Genomic DNA, 15825 nt, shown 5'->3' with positions numbered 1-15825 from the left:
GAGCCCTTTTATTGTCACCTTCACCGGTGGGTGTAAAACTGAACCGCAGCTGAGATACAAGAGGACTGAAGGCTCATATTCAGGGCATCATTCTCCTGCCTTAGAAGCTCCTCCATCACTGAGAGAACTACCATGAGGCCAAACTAGGGTTAGAGATTTTACAACAAGAATACTTGGATATTATATTTAAATATATATAAAAGGGAAACTCTCTACTCTTTGACTTGACTGTCCCCTTAAAGCCCACCGGCCGCTCTCCCCCGCCCCGGCCCCCCAGGCCTCACCTCCTGTGTCACCCCGAAGCTCCCACTTCGTCCTCTGTGAGGAAGTGCTGAAGAGTTTTACTTCCGGGTGACCGGAGGCAGCGACAGCACCAGCAGCTGGTGGGGAGGTCTGAGGAGCCGCTCTCAGCAGAGGCAGAAAAGCATCAGAACCCGGTGAGGGCTCCGAGTTATATAACTTCCGGGTCAGCCGCGGTAGCGGCAGAACAAGCAGCGGGAGCTGATGAGCTCCTCTCAGCAGAGGGAACGTAATAGTATCCGGGTCAGCGGCGGCAGAGTCAGCACAAGCAGCGGGTCTCAGCCTCCTCTGTTTCCAGCCTCCTGCAGGGGAGGAAGAGCCCCTGAGGGTCTGTGCAGTTAATCTTCAGACCCTCACAGCCCCCCCCGTCTGACCGCAAATCTGCACCTGCCCCCCCCATCCCCAGGGGGAGGAGAGAGCCTGGAAATGTCTGCACAGGGTCCTGCTCAGGTAGGAGATTGTCAGCGCCTTCTGCTGTGTTTGTAGAAATAGACTGAATAATCCTGGAGGAAATCTCTGCCAGGAGCCGGGCTGAGCTGGGCTCTTCTATCCGGGGACCTCTGGGGGACTGTGTTAATCATTTGTGTTAAATAGGGGATCTGTGCACTGCATCTCACTGCACTGTGGGGAATCTGTGCACTGCATCTTACTGCACTGAGGGGTCTGTGCACTGCACCTTACTGCACTGTGAAGAATCTGTGCACTGCACTGCACCTTACTGCACTGTGAGGAATATGTGCACTGCATCTTATTGTACTGTGAGGAATCTGTGCACTGCATCTTACTGCACTGAAGGATCTGTGCACTGCATCTCACTGCACTATTAGGGGTCTGTGCACTGCATCTTACTGCACTGAGGGATCTGTGCACTGCATCTTACTGCACTGAGGGATCTGTGTAGTGCACTGTGAGGAATCTGTGTACTGCTTCTTACTGCACTGTAAGGAATCTGTACACTGCCTCTTACTGCACTATGAGGGGTCTGTGCACTGCATCTTACTGCACTGAAGGATCTGTGCACTGCATCTTACTGCACTTGGGAATATGTGCACTTCACTGCATCTTACTGCACTGTGAGGAATCTGTGCACTGCACTCTATCTTACTGCACTGTGAGGAATCTGTGCAGACTGCATTTCATCTTACTGCACTGTGAGGAGTCTGTGCACTGCATGCACTGTATCTTACTGCACTGTGAGGAATCTGTACAGTGCATCTTACCGCACAATGAGGAGTCTGTGCACACTACACTGTGAGGAATCTGTGCACTTAATCTTACTGCACTGTGAGGGATCTTTGCATTGCATCTTACTGCACTGTGAGGAATCTGTGTACCGCACTGCTTCTTACTGCACTACGAGGAATCTGTGCACTACATGTAACTGCACTGTGAGGAATCTGTGAATTACACTGCATCTTACTGTACTGTGAGGAATCTGTGCACTGCATCTTACTGCACTGTGAGGAATCTGTGCAGTGCACTGCATCTAACTGTACTGTGAGGAATCTGTGCGGTACACTGCATCTTACTGCACTGAAGGATTTGTGCACTGAATCTGACTGCACTGAGGAATATGTGCACTTCACTGCATCTTACTGCACTGTGAGGAATATGTGCACTGCACTGCATCTTACTGCACTGTGAGGAATCTGTGCACACTGCATTTCATCTTACTGCGCTGTGAGGAGTCTGTGCACTGCATGCACTATATCTTACTGCACTGTGAGGAATCTACACTGCATCTTACCGCACTGTGAGGAATCTGTGCACACTGCACTGTGACGGTTCTGTGCACTGCACTGGTCTTACTGCACTGTGATGAATCTGTGCACTGCACTGCATCTTAGTGCACTGTGAGGAATCTGTGCACACTGCACTGCACCTTACTGCACTGTGAGGATTCTGTGCATTGCACTGCATCTTACTTCACTGTGAGGGATCTGTACACTGCATCTTACTGCAGTGTGAGGAATCTGTGCTCTGCACTGCATCTTACTGCACTATGATGATTCTGTGCATTGCACTGCATCTTACTTCACTGTGAGGGATCTGTAGACTGCGTCTTAGTGCACTGTGAGGAATATGTGCACACCACTGCCTCTTGCTGCACTGTGAGGAATCTGTGCACTGCATTGCATCTTACTGCACTGTGAGAAATCTGTACACTGCATATTAGTGCGCTGTGAGGAATCTGTGCGCGCTGCATCTTACTGCACTGTGAGGAATCTGTGCACTGCACTGCATCTTACTGCACTATAAGGAATCTGCAATGCGTCACTACATCTTACTGCACTATGGTGAGCTTGTCTCACTGCTCTACATCTTACTTTACTATGAGAAATCTGTGCACACTGCACTGCATCTTACTGCACTATGAGGACTCAGTGCACACTACACTGCATCTTACTGCACGAAGAGGAATCTGTGCACACTGCATCCTAATGCACTCCGAAAAATATTTGCATGCTGCAGTGCATCTTAGTGCACTATGAGAAATCTGTGCGCACTGCACTATTTTTTCATCCAGACCCCTTGAGCTGTAGAAAATTTTTAACTGTCGATAATACTGTGATCACAGGTGTCCTGGCACTAGTGGACCAAGAACAGACTCATGGACTTAAAGCAGACAGAGAAAGCACAAGCCAACAGGACAGTGCATCAACAGAATAAGTACATTGTCAGATTGTTCCTGAAGCAGCTCCGACTTCATAATGGAAAAACATGAGTCCAGGGTCCAAAGGTAGCCCATTCCAAAGGTGGCGACCCTGCTCACTGAAGGTCCTCTGCCTACATCTAGTCCTCCGGAAACAAGAAATAGGATTTACGCCCTGTTGGCTGAATCGCAGAAGCCATGTAAGAGTTGGACTACCTCTGTGCTTCGTAAAAGGCCTGATGAATAAAACAGAGGATTGTAAAGAGATTTTTTTTGCCTGGGAACCAGTGAAATGATATGATGACATTTCTGCAGCACTAGCATCTGCATTACTGATATATTCAGTGCCTGCTGCAGTCTTCCCATCACAGCCTCCAGTAAGCCAAGGTAGATAGTCTTCTTGGTAAAGAATAACTGCTCTTACCTCTTCCACTCTCTTAGGAGTGGGGAGTAATGCCAGAATCATTCTAAGGACCCACAGTTGTAAAACACAAGAACAACAGTTTTTTCTGTTCATTTGTTGCCCGTAAACAACAAGGGAGTCTCTTGGGGAAGAAAACAGGGTTTCCTATCTGAAGCAGGCCACACCCACATGAACCTGATGTAGGTACAATGTCTCCTTAGAGTGTAGTAAAAAGTAGTGTAGTGCAGAGATTTCCTCTTATGTTAGCACTCCTTACAATGTAAGTAAAACACAGCGTGATGTGCACAGATTCCCTCATTTAGTTAAAACCCCTCACAGGGCTAGTTGTGAGAAAAGGCCTCTTTTTGACATGGTTACTTCCCACTTTGTGCCTGATGTATGATGTAGCCTAGAAATTGTAGTGGTCAGTGCCCCTGCTAACCCCGATACCTGGGCCAGAGCTCTTTCCCTAAAACTGTTGTGATGCATTGCCACAATTAGAACACCTTTAGCTTCAGCACTCTGTCCATCATCTTTTTGTGTTGCTAAAGTTGCCCTAAGTGGGAAGGGTGTTCACTGTGCCTCTGGATTCAAGCTAGCCTGGCCGAAGAAGGGTGATACCCTGAAACCGGTCCTAGGATGCTTGTTTCTGGTCCAGGGAGGACCTGGCGTGGCAGTTCGGGCTCAACTGTTCCCATGGGGAATAAGGTCAAGACTGATTGGCATATGGCTGGGTCCAAACTGGGGTGGCATGATGAGCAAAAGAACAATGGATTAAACCCATTTCTGTGAGTGAGTGAGTGTTAGAAAAGTTTCACCACTCCGTCCATCATCCTTTTGTGTTGCTAAAGTTGCCCTAAGTGGGAAGGGTATCCCCAGACATGGGTCCTGTGCTCACTGTGCCACTGGATTCAAGCTAGCCTGGCTGATGAAGGGTGATACCCTGAAACCGGTCCCAGGATGCTTGTTTCTGGTCCAGGGAGTGTAGGAAGCTGGCCTGGTTTATAGTGGGTACCTAAGGTACTTTCTCCTTATACCAGGTCCAGTTATCCCTTATTAGTGAAACGTAGACAGTGTCTAGAAGCCAGGCTCTCTAGGGGTAGTGTGGATGAGCAGCTAAGGCCTAACTAGGAGACATGCAAAGCTCATGCAATACCACGATAGTCACACAGTACTCACACACATGAAAGAAAATGCTCAGTGTTACAAAAATAAAGGTACTTTATTTTGGTGACACAAATGACAAAAATACTATAGAGACTATACTCCTTAGGAGGAAAATAATACACAAATTATATACACTAGTATGCAGAAATAGCTGTAAAAACAGTGCAAGTAGTGAAAATCACAATAGTTAGAAATGGGCCTAGGGGGAACACAAACCATATACTAAGAAAGTGAAATGCAAAAGTCAGTTTCCCACCTAGGCAAGTGTAGTGTGTAGAGGGGTGCTGGGAATATTAGAAAACACCAAAGGTATGTAATAGAACCCGCCCCAGCGCCCAGGAAAGCAGGAGTAAATCACAGTCACTTTCCTAGAACACACAAGAACATGAGAAAGAAGATTATGCAAGAACCAGAAGAGGCTACAAGACACCAACAGTGGACTCCTGGACCTGAAGTTCTGTGGAAGACGGGGACCACGTCCAAGAAGCACTGAAGAGTCCAGGGAGAACAGGAGCCCCTCCTAACCCGGATGAAAGTGCAAAAGAAGAGCCACCGGTGAAGAAGAACAGTCAGTACTGCACCCAAGAAGATGGATGCGGGTTCCTGGTTGGTGCAGATGATGTACCACTGCAGATGATGAGTGCAGGCTGGTTTGCATTGCTGGATTCCGCCAACAAGCTTTGGCACATGCTAAGCTTGCGGTTAGCGGAAAATGGCACTGCCCGGAAGCAAGAGGGACCTGGTGGACTCTACCCAGGAGGGTGAGACAGAGGGGGCTCTCAGCAACTCAGAGAGCCCTCAGAAGACCAGACAGCGCTCACATGAGTCCCACAGCATGGGGACAAAGACGGTGCAAAAGGAGGCCCATGCAGTACTACACAAAGGGATCCCACACCACTGGAGAACCACGCAGGAGGATGTGCGTCGCAGGAAAGAGTGCTGGGGGCTGGAGCTGCACAGTGCACGAAGAGGTTCGTGGAAAGGTGCCATCAAGCCTTGGCAACTGCAAAACACGTGGTGCACGGGGGTACTGTCTTGGATGGGGAGGCAAGCTCTTACCTCCACCAAAGTTGGACAGTTGGACGTCTGGACTGTCGGGACCACTTCAGTCCACCCCCCGTAATGCTGGATCCACACACTTTATCAGGAGAGGGGACCCAAGCCACCAGTCATTGCTGCAGAGGGGTTCCTGCTGAAGCACGGAAGTGACTCCTTCACTTCAAGGGAGATTCCTTTGTTCTTCTGGTGCAGGCTGAAGACAGCCTGTCCTCTGAGGATGCATGACCGGGAAACAGTTGCAGTTGCTGGCAGAAGCTGGATATACAATGTTGCAGAAGTCATCTTTGTTTCTTTGTTGCAGTTGTAGAGTTCCTGGAGGGTCCAAATGCAGTTTCTTCGGTAAGAAGATGAAGAAAAGGATGCAGAGGATTCCTGCTGGAGTCTTGCAATCTGAATCTGAGGAAACACCCAGAGAGACCGTAAATAGCACCTACGGATTTATAAGGGTACACCAGTATGCCAATTATGAGTGGAATACTGTGTTAACAATATCCAACAATCAATTTAAGAGGGGAGAGAGCAGAAGCACTGGGGTCCTGATTAGCAGGAAGCCATTGACACAGTAAAACACACTGACAAACAAGGCAAAAATGGGGGTAACCTTGCTAGAAAGAGGCTACTTTCTCACACATAGCAGTTGCGCAAGCTCACATACCAGTTCCTATAATATGTGGTATGGATTGTTTAAGTACCCTATAGATAGCCACTAGTTCTGTTAACAAATGTTTTAATTCTGGAGCAGCTAACTGCGGTAGTTATGACAAGGGATGTAACCAACTAATTCCTGCCAAGTATGCCTGGAAGGCCTATGGAACCATTCTAACTGTTCTCACTACAAGTGGTAACTCCCCCTTCAGCAATGCTTAATATTCTTGAAAACCTACTGGGAAACGTTCAGAGATTTCTAATATTGTGAATGGTTCATAATTTGCAGAAATATCAGGACAGTAGGAGCTCTGCATGTTGTGAAATGTCTAGTTGTAGGATCTACAGGTTCAATATTCTCCCCACAAATACAATATTTGAAAGGGTTTTGTTGCATAGATGCCCTCAGCCTGGGGTACACTTGTCTCGTGAGTTACTGTGTCAATGAACCCCTAAAATTGATTCAAACTGATGAAACTGAAAGGGGTATTTTTTTCTAATCTAATCAACTATTAAGCAAATCCTAAAGTTACTAGGTAACTCCTTAGCTGAGAAGGATGTAATCAATATTATGAAAGGTGCCTACCTGGTAGTCATTATTGGTCAGGTCTTGTGGGTGCGTCCCGGGGATACTCAAACTCTGCATTATTTATAAGTGAGTTCCCAAGACCTTTTCCCACGTGTGTGACCACACAGAAGAAATTCACACTTACATTTGAGAAGGCTTTAACGAAAATGTATTCCTAGGTGCCAATATTATGAATCCAAACAGCAGCAATAAAACAGTAGATTAGCAAAAATGGCAATGTTATTGATGATTTTAGATATAATCACTATATGATGGAACTTTCAAGGCCGTAGCTCATTTAAACCTGCTCAGCATGAAGAATGCCTACACAAGTTGGTCAGAAGGAAGGGGCATGTATACTTCAGAAGGTGTTTTGTCAATCTGCTGCTGTGCAAGGCTTTGCATTTCTTATTGGCATTCCATACTCGGAGAGTAGAGAGCTTGAGTCTTAATGAGCTACAAGACCATGGCCTCGACGACTGAGATGTTTGCATCTCAAGCCTTATTATCCCTTGAAACCTGAAGATGTCCTCTTTGATGAAATGCCTGTGCGTTCAGGTTAAATACACTTCGCACATTATCTTAGAACGAATCAGATATCATGTTTAATGATGTTACATGCACAAATTACCATATGAATTTAGTTGCACAAAACAAACCCTGTATTCAAAATGAATGAATCTATGAATGAATGCATACTTGAAAAAAATGCGGAGCACAAAAATGGGAACATCGCAACGCACAGGATAGTGTTCTGAAAATGCTTTCAGAGTTTGAATGTTTGGGATTCACTGCAGATTTGTTGCTTGGAATCTAACTAGTAACCTTCTCTAATCCAAATGACACACAGGTCATGGGTTCATTGTTCAATGTAAGTGATGGGGTCTCCAACCTTCTCTGTAATAAGAACTACTAATAAGAACTACTTACACTCAATGAAAATCATCCTGAGCTACTAATATTATTAGTGTTGTAATAGTGTTCGCATCAGACAAGATTAATTTTGTGATCATCCCATGCAAGATTACAAGCAGTAATCACCTCAGTACATCGGTGGTGGGGGTACCAGTTGTGATGTCAAAAAGGCTTTGTCAGTTTAGAATGACTGGAACTAGGTCACACTTAATGGCATCTGCAATGCCCTTCGCACCAAGGTAGTAACAAGAGTAAAGCACCTCCTCAGTGCCAGAAACTTTATAACTCACATATCAGCTTTAAATATATTTTGCGAATTCAACTATTTTTTCCAAACATCAGCATTAGAGTTCTGAAAATACTCATGTTTAGGCTTGTATACATATTTTTAGAATCTTGGATATATTAATTAATTCAAACAAACAAACGCTTCTAATGTAATAAGGTTGGCTGCACAAAGAAGAGCTACTTACAAGTAGATGGAGAGCTACCAGTAGCTCATGAGCAACTCATTGCCATCCTGGTAGAACTTGGGTTGTTGGTTGACTGGGGTGTAACCTAGAGGCAAAGCATAAAGTATTTGTGCAACACTTCAAAGAGTAAAACAAAAGAGTACACAAAAAGATTCCACACCAGTTTTGAAAAATAGATCTGACTTTAATATATAATAAAACAAGAACAAAATAACAAAAATCCATTAAGTAGAAACTGAGTTATGAATTTCTAAAGAATAAACTGTAAAATAGTGCTTAGTGGCAAGAAGCGCCAACCGGGAATATCTGGTCACCTCGGACCAGCACAAACTCAAAACTTTCAGGCTGATCGCTATGGAGCATGAGTTGGCTACAGGAACCTAGCTAGGCCTGCTGAACGAAAGAACCTTTAAATCCTGTTTGCAGAGCATTGCGTTGGTCCGAACCACAAATGCATCACTCAGCTGAGGCGATGCGTTGGTTCCAACGAGGCATGTGGTGCAGTGGCAGCTCCTTTATAGGGGACAAAAGGGCGGCGACCCCCCAAACCAAAATGCCTCATTCTGCATCTTATTACTAACACATTACAGCTTTTACATAAAAACAAACAATCTCACTGATCATTTGTTTACATATAAAAGTGTAATATCATCTTGTGTCACAAGATGGCTCCTTTGGCTGTATTGCGCATGTGTCAGGCATGGGTTGTTACAGCCTATCCTTACACATACACAATACACATCTGGCATACTGCACTAGCGTCAGGCAGCTTGTCAGATAATGGCAATTTGGGGCCTGTCCATCATGCGCCCTTATGCCCCATCAGAAGTATCGATAATGGAAAAAGACAGCCTCTCATCCTATCTGAGCTTCTGATTGGGCATAAGGTTGTGTGCCTCGCTCTGGCGCCCTGTTTGTTGAATCTGGGCAGTTGCTAGTTGGGAATCGTGACTTTCATGTTGAGGACTACCCCACGTAAGTTTCACCTCGTGTGTATGAGGGGGAGGGTGTCTCTTTTGTTTACGTGAGTGTCTATGAGCCTGCACCAGTGTATGTATATGTGAGTGCATCTATGCGTGACATTGTCCAGACATGTGTCAGTATACATTTAAAACATGTCCTTGTGGTCATGCTACCTGTCACAGGCGGCAGTGAGTGTAGTCTAGGTCCAAATGATCGGAACTTCCCAGGAAGCTACGGAAAACATTTGAAGCGTTCCTCGACCCCCCCACAAAACCTTTCTGACAGCGCCCCACAGAAAACAAACAGTGCCGGGGTTAGGAGGCCTCGGTGGAGGTCATGCTAGGAGGCGTGTGCTGCTGACAGGTTCTTATCTCATTCAGAAGCGTAAGTGGGTTAGTGCATCTCCTAAACGATATCTGCAAAGCCTCAGGCATCCCAAAAATGTCCACATTTCCTCTGACAAGCTCTTTCCTTCCCTTTGTTGCTCCCTCTCCACTTATTCCTTACTCCCCTTTATGTTGTTTTTGCCCTTTTTTCTGTTCTCTTCTTTCATGTTCCATGTTGTACCATTGGGCTCCCCTTTCCTCTTTGTCTTTCTTGCTCTTTTCCTTCTCCTCTTCCCTGTCTTGCTTTCCTCTCTTTCCTTTACTTTTTCGTCCTTTTCTTTTTTCTTGTCTTTTTACCTCTCACCTTCCTATAACACCTGATTTCTATTGTTCCCTCTTTTACTTTTTCTATCCTCTCCTCATCTTTTCCCCTTTCTTTCTTTCCCTCTTTGCCTTTGCCTGTCCCCTTCTCCATCCGCTCTGCTCTTTCCTTTCTTCCCTTCTGTATTCCCTTATATTATTTTCTTCTCCAATTGTTTACTCTCTTTTCCTCCTTGTAGTCTTCCCCTCTTCATTACAACTCTTCACATTTTGTTAATCTCTACCGTACCTCTCACCTTTTCTCGCCTCTCCTTTCGTTTGCTGTCCTCTTTCTTCGCATTCTTTACTTCACCCCATCTTTTCATTCCATCCTCTTCTCTGGCCCCCTTCCTTCTGCTGTCCCCCTTTCTCTAACCTTCTCCTCGCCTCTTTCCTTTTCATCTCTTCTCTATTTTGTGTCCCCTGTAAATTTGCTCTCCCTCATTTTCTCTTTGCTTCCTTTCCTCCGCTTTTGGTCTTTTCTCCTCTTCCTTTTCTCATTTCCTTTCTCTCACCTTCTCTTTCTGCTCTATTGCTTTTATCTCATCACTTTTCACGATCCCTTTCCTCATCTCCCTTTTCTTGCTTTTATCTCATCACTTTTCATGATCCCTTTCCTCATCTCCCTTTTCTTGCTTTTATCTCATCACTTTTCATGATCCCTTTCCTCATCTCTTTTCTTGCTTTTATCTCATCACTTTTCATGATCCCTTGCCTCATCTCCTTTTTCTTGCTTTTATCTCATCACCTTTAATGATCCTTTTCCTCATCTCTCTTTTCTTGCTTTTATCTCATCACCTTTAATGATCCTTTTCCTCATCTCTCTTTTCTTGCTTTTATCTCATCACTTTTCATGATCCCTTTCCTCATCTCCCTTTTCTTGTTTTTATCTCATCACGTTTCATGATCCCTTTCCTCATCTCCCTTTTCTTGCTTTTATCTCATCACTTTTAATGATCCCTTTCCTCATCTCCCTTTTCATGTTCTCCTATACAACAACCTCTTGCTGCGACCTTTCTTTCTGTCTTTTTTCTTATTCTTTTATTCGCTCTCACGTATTCCCCTCTGTCGAAGTAAGCCTCAGCAAGGCCTACTAGTGCAAGGGGTTCGCCCTTCTCTGCACAAAGTCCTCAGACCATATAGGAAGAAGTTGGCACAGAAACTGAAATAAAAGACGAAGGGGCTGATTCTAACCGCGGCGGGCGGCGGTCGCCGCCCGCCATGCGGTTACCGCCAAATGACTGCACCGGCCATTCTGGCTTTCCCGCTGTGCTGGCGGGCGACCGCCAAAAGGCCGCCCGCCAGCACAGCGGGAAAGACCCAGCAACAATGAAGCCGGCTCCGAATGGAGCCGGCGGAGTTGCTGGAGTGCGACGGGTGCAGTAGCACCCGTCGCGAATTTCAGTGTCTGCTAGACAGACACTGAAATTCTTTTTGGGGCCCTCTTACGGCATGGGCACTGCACTGCAGGGGCCCCCAGGGGCCCCGCGGCACCCCCTACCGCCATCCTGTTCCTGGCGGGAGACCCGCCAGGAACAGGATGGCGGTAGGGGGTGTCAGAATCCCCATGGCGGCGGAGCGCGCTCCGCCGCCATGGAGGATTCTGAAGGGCAGCGGGAAGTCGGCGGTACACCGCGACTTTCCGTTTCTGGCCGCGACTGAACCGCCGCGGTCAGAATGCCCAGCGGTGCACCGCCAGCCTGTTGGCGGTGCTACCGCGGTCATTCGCCCTGGCGGTTTTTACCGCCAGGGTTAGAATGACCCCCAAAGTTTATTAAACCTCATGAGGTGGTACTACAGTTCAAACAGCACCCTTCGGTAATGTTTGAAGTAGCACACTGAACTAAGAGAGCATGGTCTTTTATACCCACGCAGGGGCTAAAAGAAGGTGGTACAATTATAGAAGCAAGACTTATATACATATAAGGTCATATGGAAATGCACAGTTGACAGGTAGGAGGGGCTAACAGTTTTCAAGGACTAGTAGACACATTACTGTTGGTTACTAACAGCTGCAGACTTTACTGGGCATGTGCAAAGTGGGAGATTCTAAATATAACTTGTCACTAGACAGATTTTCAAGAGTAGTTAACAGGAAGGTGGGACAGAGCACATGGCAGCATGTGGCAGAGATAATGGCTGCCATGAATACAAAATGGATTCCGCGTAATGTTCAGAATAGTTGCTAAATACAAGATGTCTTCTGCTAATGCTTAATCTAATCGCTACTAAATTACAACAGACGAGCCTTTCAGCATTAGCTGAAGACATTCGTCTTTCTGGGATAATCTAAATATTCATCTTGTATATTTATGCTCATCATTTCAGCTATTTCCTTAGCTAACATGTGTTGTGCTTTCATTTCTGTAATATTTCTTTTGGTAGGCATACAAGCAGTAATACACATGGAGCAGAACATTGGACCACACTGAATACAGATACAGCATGTGAAAAATATTGCAATCATTACACACAGGATAGTCAGTAGTTTCCAGCCCCAAGCGGAAACAAGAGTCCAAAACCATCCAGAAAAAGTCCAAGTGCCAGTCTCTGTGTGAATTTCTGCTGCAATTTTATGCAATTTAGATATTGCATCATATACTGAAGGTGAGTGATCTGGAATGAAAACGCAGCAACTACTACCGATGATGCGACATGCACCACCTCGATCAGCTAATATCACATCTAGTACCATACGATTTTGGAGCGCTACAATCCTCGCAATTTGGAGCTCCTCAGTAATATTCCCAAGTGCCAGAGCTGCCTGATTGGTAACAGCTTCGACAACCTTAGTCAATCGTCTCACTTTCCTACTGTTTAACGCAGCACCCACAAAGGAGAACAACCCTAAATTAAAATCAACATATTGTTGCAGGCTAGTGTCCGTTTGGTCTATCTCGTTTGTACTTATTGTCCTTTTATATTTATTTTTAATGATGTCATTGAACAGTTTAAAATCTTGGTGATATGATGCAGGTGCCAAAAACACAGGGGGTAATAGAAAAGATACATAACACACACTTGACCACCCAACAGGTAGTTGGTAATATCCATAGTTACCACAAACAAAATATGTATTATGTGAAGCTGTAAAACTACTATTATTTACACCCTGAATAGTTAAAATCAAGGTACAATCGCTTGTCCCCACTGGAATTCGCCCAATGCTACGTATACATAAATCTGCTTTAGTTTTTGTAACAGAAATCACAAATTGTTCTTTCTTGTCAGAGTATCTTATATTTGTGAAGACATATGGGGGGTCATTACAACCCTGGCGGACGGTGTTAAAGCGGCGGTAAGACCGCAAACAGGCCGGCGGAAAAAAAAGGGAATTATGACCATGGCGGAAACCGCCAACAAAGACAGCCACTTTAACACTCCGACCGCCACGGCGGTACAGACAAAAACCGCGGCGGTCACCGCCAACAGACAGGCGGGAGACAAAGTACCGCCCACAGTATCACAACCTACCAATCCGCCACCTTTTCCGGGGCGGATTCACTGTGGATAAAAACACGGCAGAAACAGCCATTTCAATGGGAAAGCACTCACCTCTACACACTCCACGAGGAAGGAGGACACCATGGAACCGGAACTCCAAATACTCCCTGCAATAGTCTTCCTGCTCCTGTACAATCATCATCAACGCCGGCGCCGAAGACAACGGTGAGTACTGCACCTACGACATAGAGGAGGGGGGAGGCAAAAGTCAGGGACACACACACGCAACACCCCCACCCCGACCCTCACCTACTACAACACACACACCAATGCATATCCAAACATTACAGTAACAACCTCAAAACCCACCGGAAGAATGCAAATACAAAAGGAAATGAGTGCAACCATTGTAATATATCAAAATACAGTAAGCAAATATATACAGATATAATTTCACATTCAACGAAATATACATCACGATTAGTAGTGCAGGTAATGCACCATTCAATGTCCGTGGACCACTGGGCCCAAAATGCATGGGCGAGGCCCACACATGATACCTGAGCAAAACGGAAATAACACTGCTGGGGCATCAGATAGAAATACAACAGGCACCTCAGGGGGAAGGGGAAGGGGGCACCTCAGCCGGATGACTGTACCACGCCAGATCCACAATGGGCTCAATGCCCATTGATGTATCCTGGGGAGTGCAAAGCCACAGTCTCTCAAGTCTCTACAGTGGGTGGGTTGCCCACTGTACCATCCTGGGGAGTGCAAAGCCACAGTCTGTCAAGTCGATAACAGTCTCCACTGGTTCTGGAGGGGGACTGGTGCCCAGAGTGCTTCATCCTGTTAAGGACAGACGGAGTGGATACTGTTCTCCACTGATTCTGGAGGGGGACTGGTGCCCTGAGTGCTTCATCCTGCCAAGGACTGAGGTAGTGGATGCATGTCTCCACTGGTTCTTGAGGGGGACTGGTGCCCAGAGTGCTTCATCCTGCCAAGGACTGAGGTAGTGGATGCATGTCTCCACTGGTTCTGGAGGGGGACTGATGCCCAGAGTGCATCACTCTCCCCGTGACTGTCCCAGTTCCGTCACTGCCCCTGCCGCACATGGGCTGGCGGTGCTTGAGTTGGCGGTGCTTGCCCTGTTCAGCGGTCTTTGCCCTGTTCAGCGGTGCTTGACTTTGCTGTCTCTGACCTGTTCAGCGGTGCTTGCCATGGTGGTCTTTGCCCTGTTAAGTGGTGCTTGCCATGGCGGTCTTTGCCCTGTTCAGCGGTGCTTTACTTTGCTGTCTCTGACCTGTTCAACGGTGCTTGCCACGGCGGTCTTTGCCCTGTTCATCGGTGCTTGCCCTGTTCAGCGGTGCTTGACTTTGCTGTCTCTGACCTGTACAGCGGTGTTTGCCATGGTGGTCCCTCATTGCCCATCGGGGCTGTGGCTGCCGGGGCCCTCCTGGGCACTGACTCTGGCGGTGGCCTCCTGGCCAGTGACGATGGGGCTGCCCTCCTGGGCACTGACTCTGGCAGTGGCCTCTTGGCCACTGACGATGGGACTGCCCTCCTGGGCACTGACTCTGGAAGTGGCCTCCTGGCCAGTGACGATGGGGCTGGCGGTGGCCACCTGGGCAGCGGGGATCATGGTGGGCTTCTCTGCCGTGCTGCTCTTCCCAGACTTTGGCGCTTTCTTCTGCCCCTTCCACACCTTGGGAGGAGTCACAGCTGAGTGGACAGTCCCCCCTGGACCCTTGTCAGCGGCTGTGCCGGCTGGAGTCTTCCCCCTCTCCCGTCGGGCACTGTCCAACTTCTGGTGCTTAACAGGGGGGGGACTGGCTCTGCTGTGGCTCCGTGTCACACTGGCTGCCCTGGTGCCCGGTGCACTCCACATACCTCTAACAGGCACCACTGGTACCTGCGATTTTTTGGCTGAGGTGCTAGTACGGGACCTATGAATTGGAAGGGGGGTGGGAAAGAGGTCAAGGTTGCTCAGGAAAAGTTTCTTACGAACACTGGGACGGGTAGCTGGAGGGGGTCTGGGAGTGGAGGAAGAGGAGGTGGTTGTAGGAGGTGTAACTTTTGTTGATTTACGTGCAGGTGCATGCACTGGAGGCTGTCGTGAGGTGGATGGATGTTGGGTGGGTGTGTGCCCGCGTTTGTGTACTTTGGGAGGCGGCGTCACAAACACACTGGGAGAGGACACAGTGGACGTGTAAATGGTAGTGGGGGTGGTGAGTGCAGGTGAGCGGGGTGTGGTCGTGGGTGTGCTGGTGCGGGACCTAGTGGCTGTAGTGGTAGTGCTTGCAGGTGGGAGTGTAGAAGACACTGGGAGGTAGGAGGGAGACGACGAGGAGGGGGACACAGTGGAGGCAGTGGATGTTGCTGTGTCTGAATGTGTGTGATGCTTGTGTGAGTGCCTGTGGGATGTGTGGTGCTTATGTTTGCCTGAGCTTCCCTTGTGTGTTGACGTGTGTGCAGGCTGGTCTGATGGTGTGCTTGGGATTGCCGGGGGTACAGGGGATTGGGTCTGGGTGGAGGAATTTAGAGGGGGG

At 47.3% G+C, this 15825-nt stretch overlaps 1 protein-coding gene across 4 annotated transcripts in view; it reads left to right on the top strand.

The window, feature by feature from the left end:
* The first annotated feature begins 563 nt into the window (after positions 1-563).
* Positions 564-15825, top strand: part of LOC138287254 (zinc finger protein 79-like) — a 45490-nt gene continuing 30228 nt past the window's right edge. For all 4 annotated transcript variants that reach the window (XM_069227617.1, XM_069227615.1, XM_069227614.1 and 1 more), the window contains exon 1: positions 564-750. The gene's annotated coding sequence lies outside the window, so the exon portion shown is untranslated. The remainder of the gene's footprint in view (positions 751-15825) is intronic.

Source organism: Pleurodeles waltl, chromosome 4_1 (assembly GCF_031143425.1).
Source record: "Pleurodeles waltl isolate 20211129_DDA chromosome 4_1, aPleWal1.hap1.20221129, whole genome shotgun sequence".
In the NCBI taxonomy this organism is placed as follows: domain Eukaryota; kingdom Metazoa; phylum Chordata; class Amphibia; order Caudata; family Salamandridae; genus Pleurodeles; species Pleurodeles waltl.
Note: the sequence above shows the minus strand (reverse complement) of the source record. Positions and strands in the feature narration are given on the sequence as shown.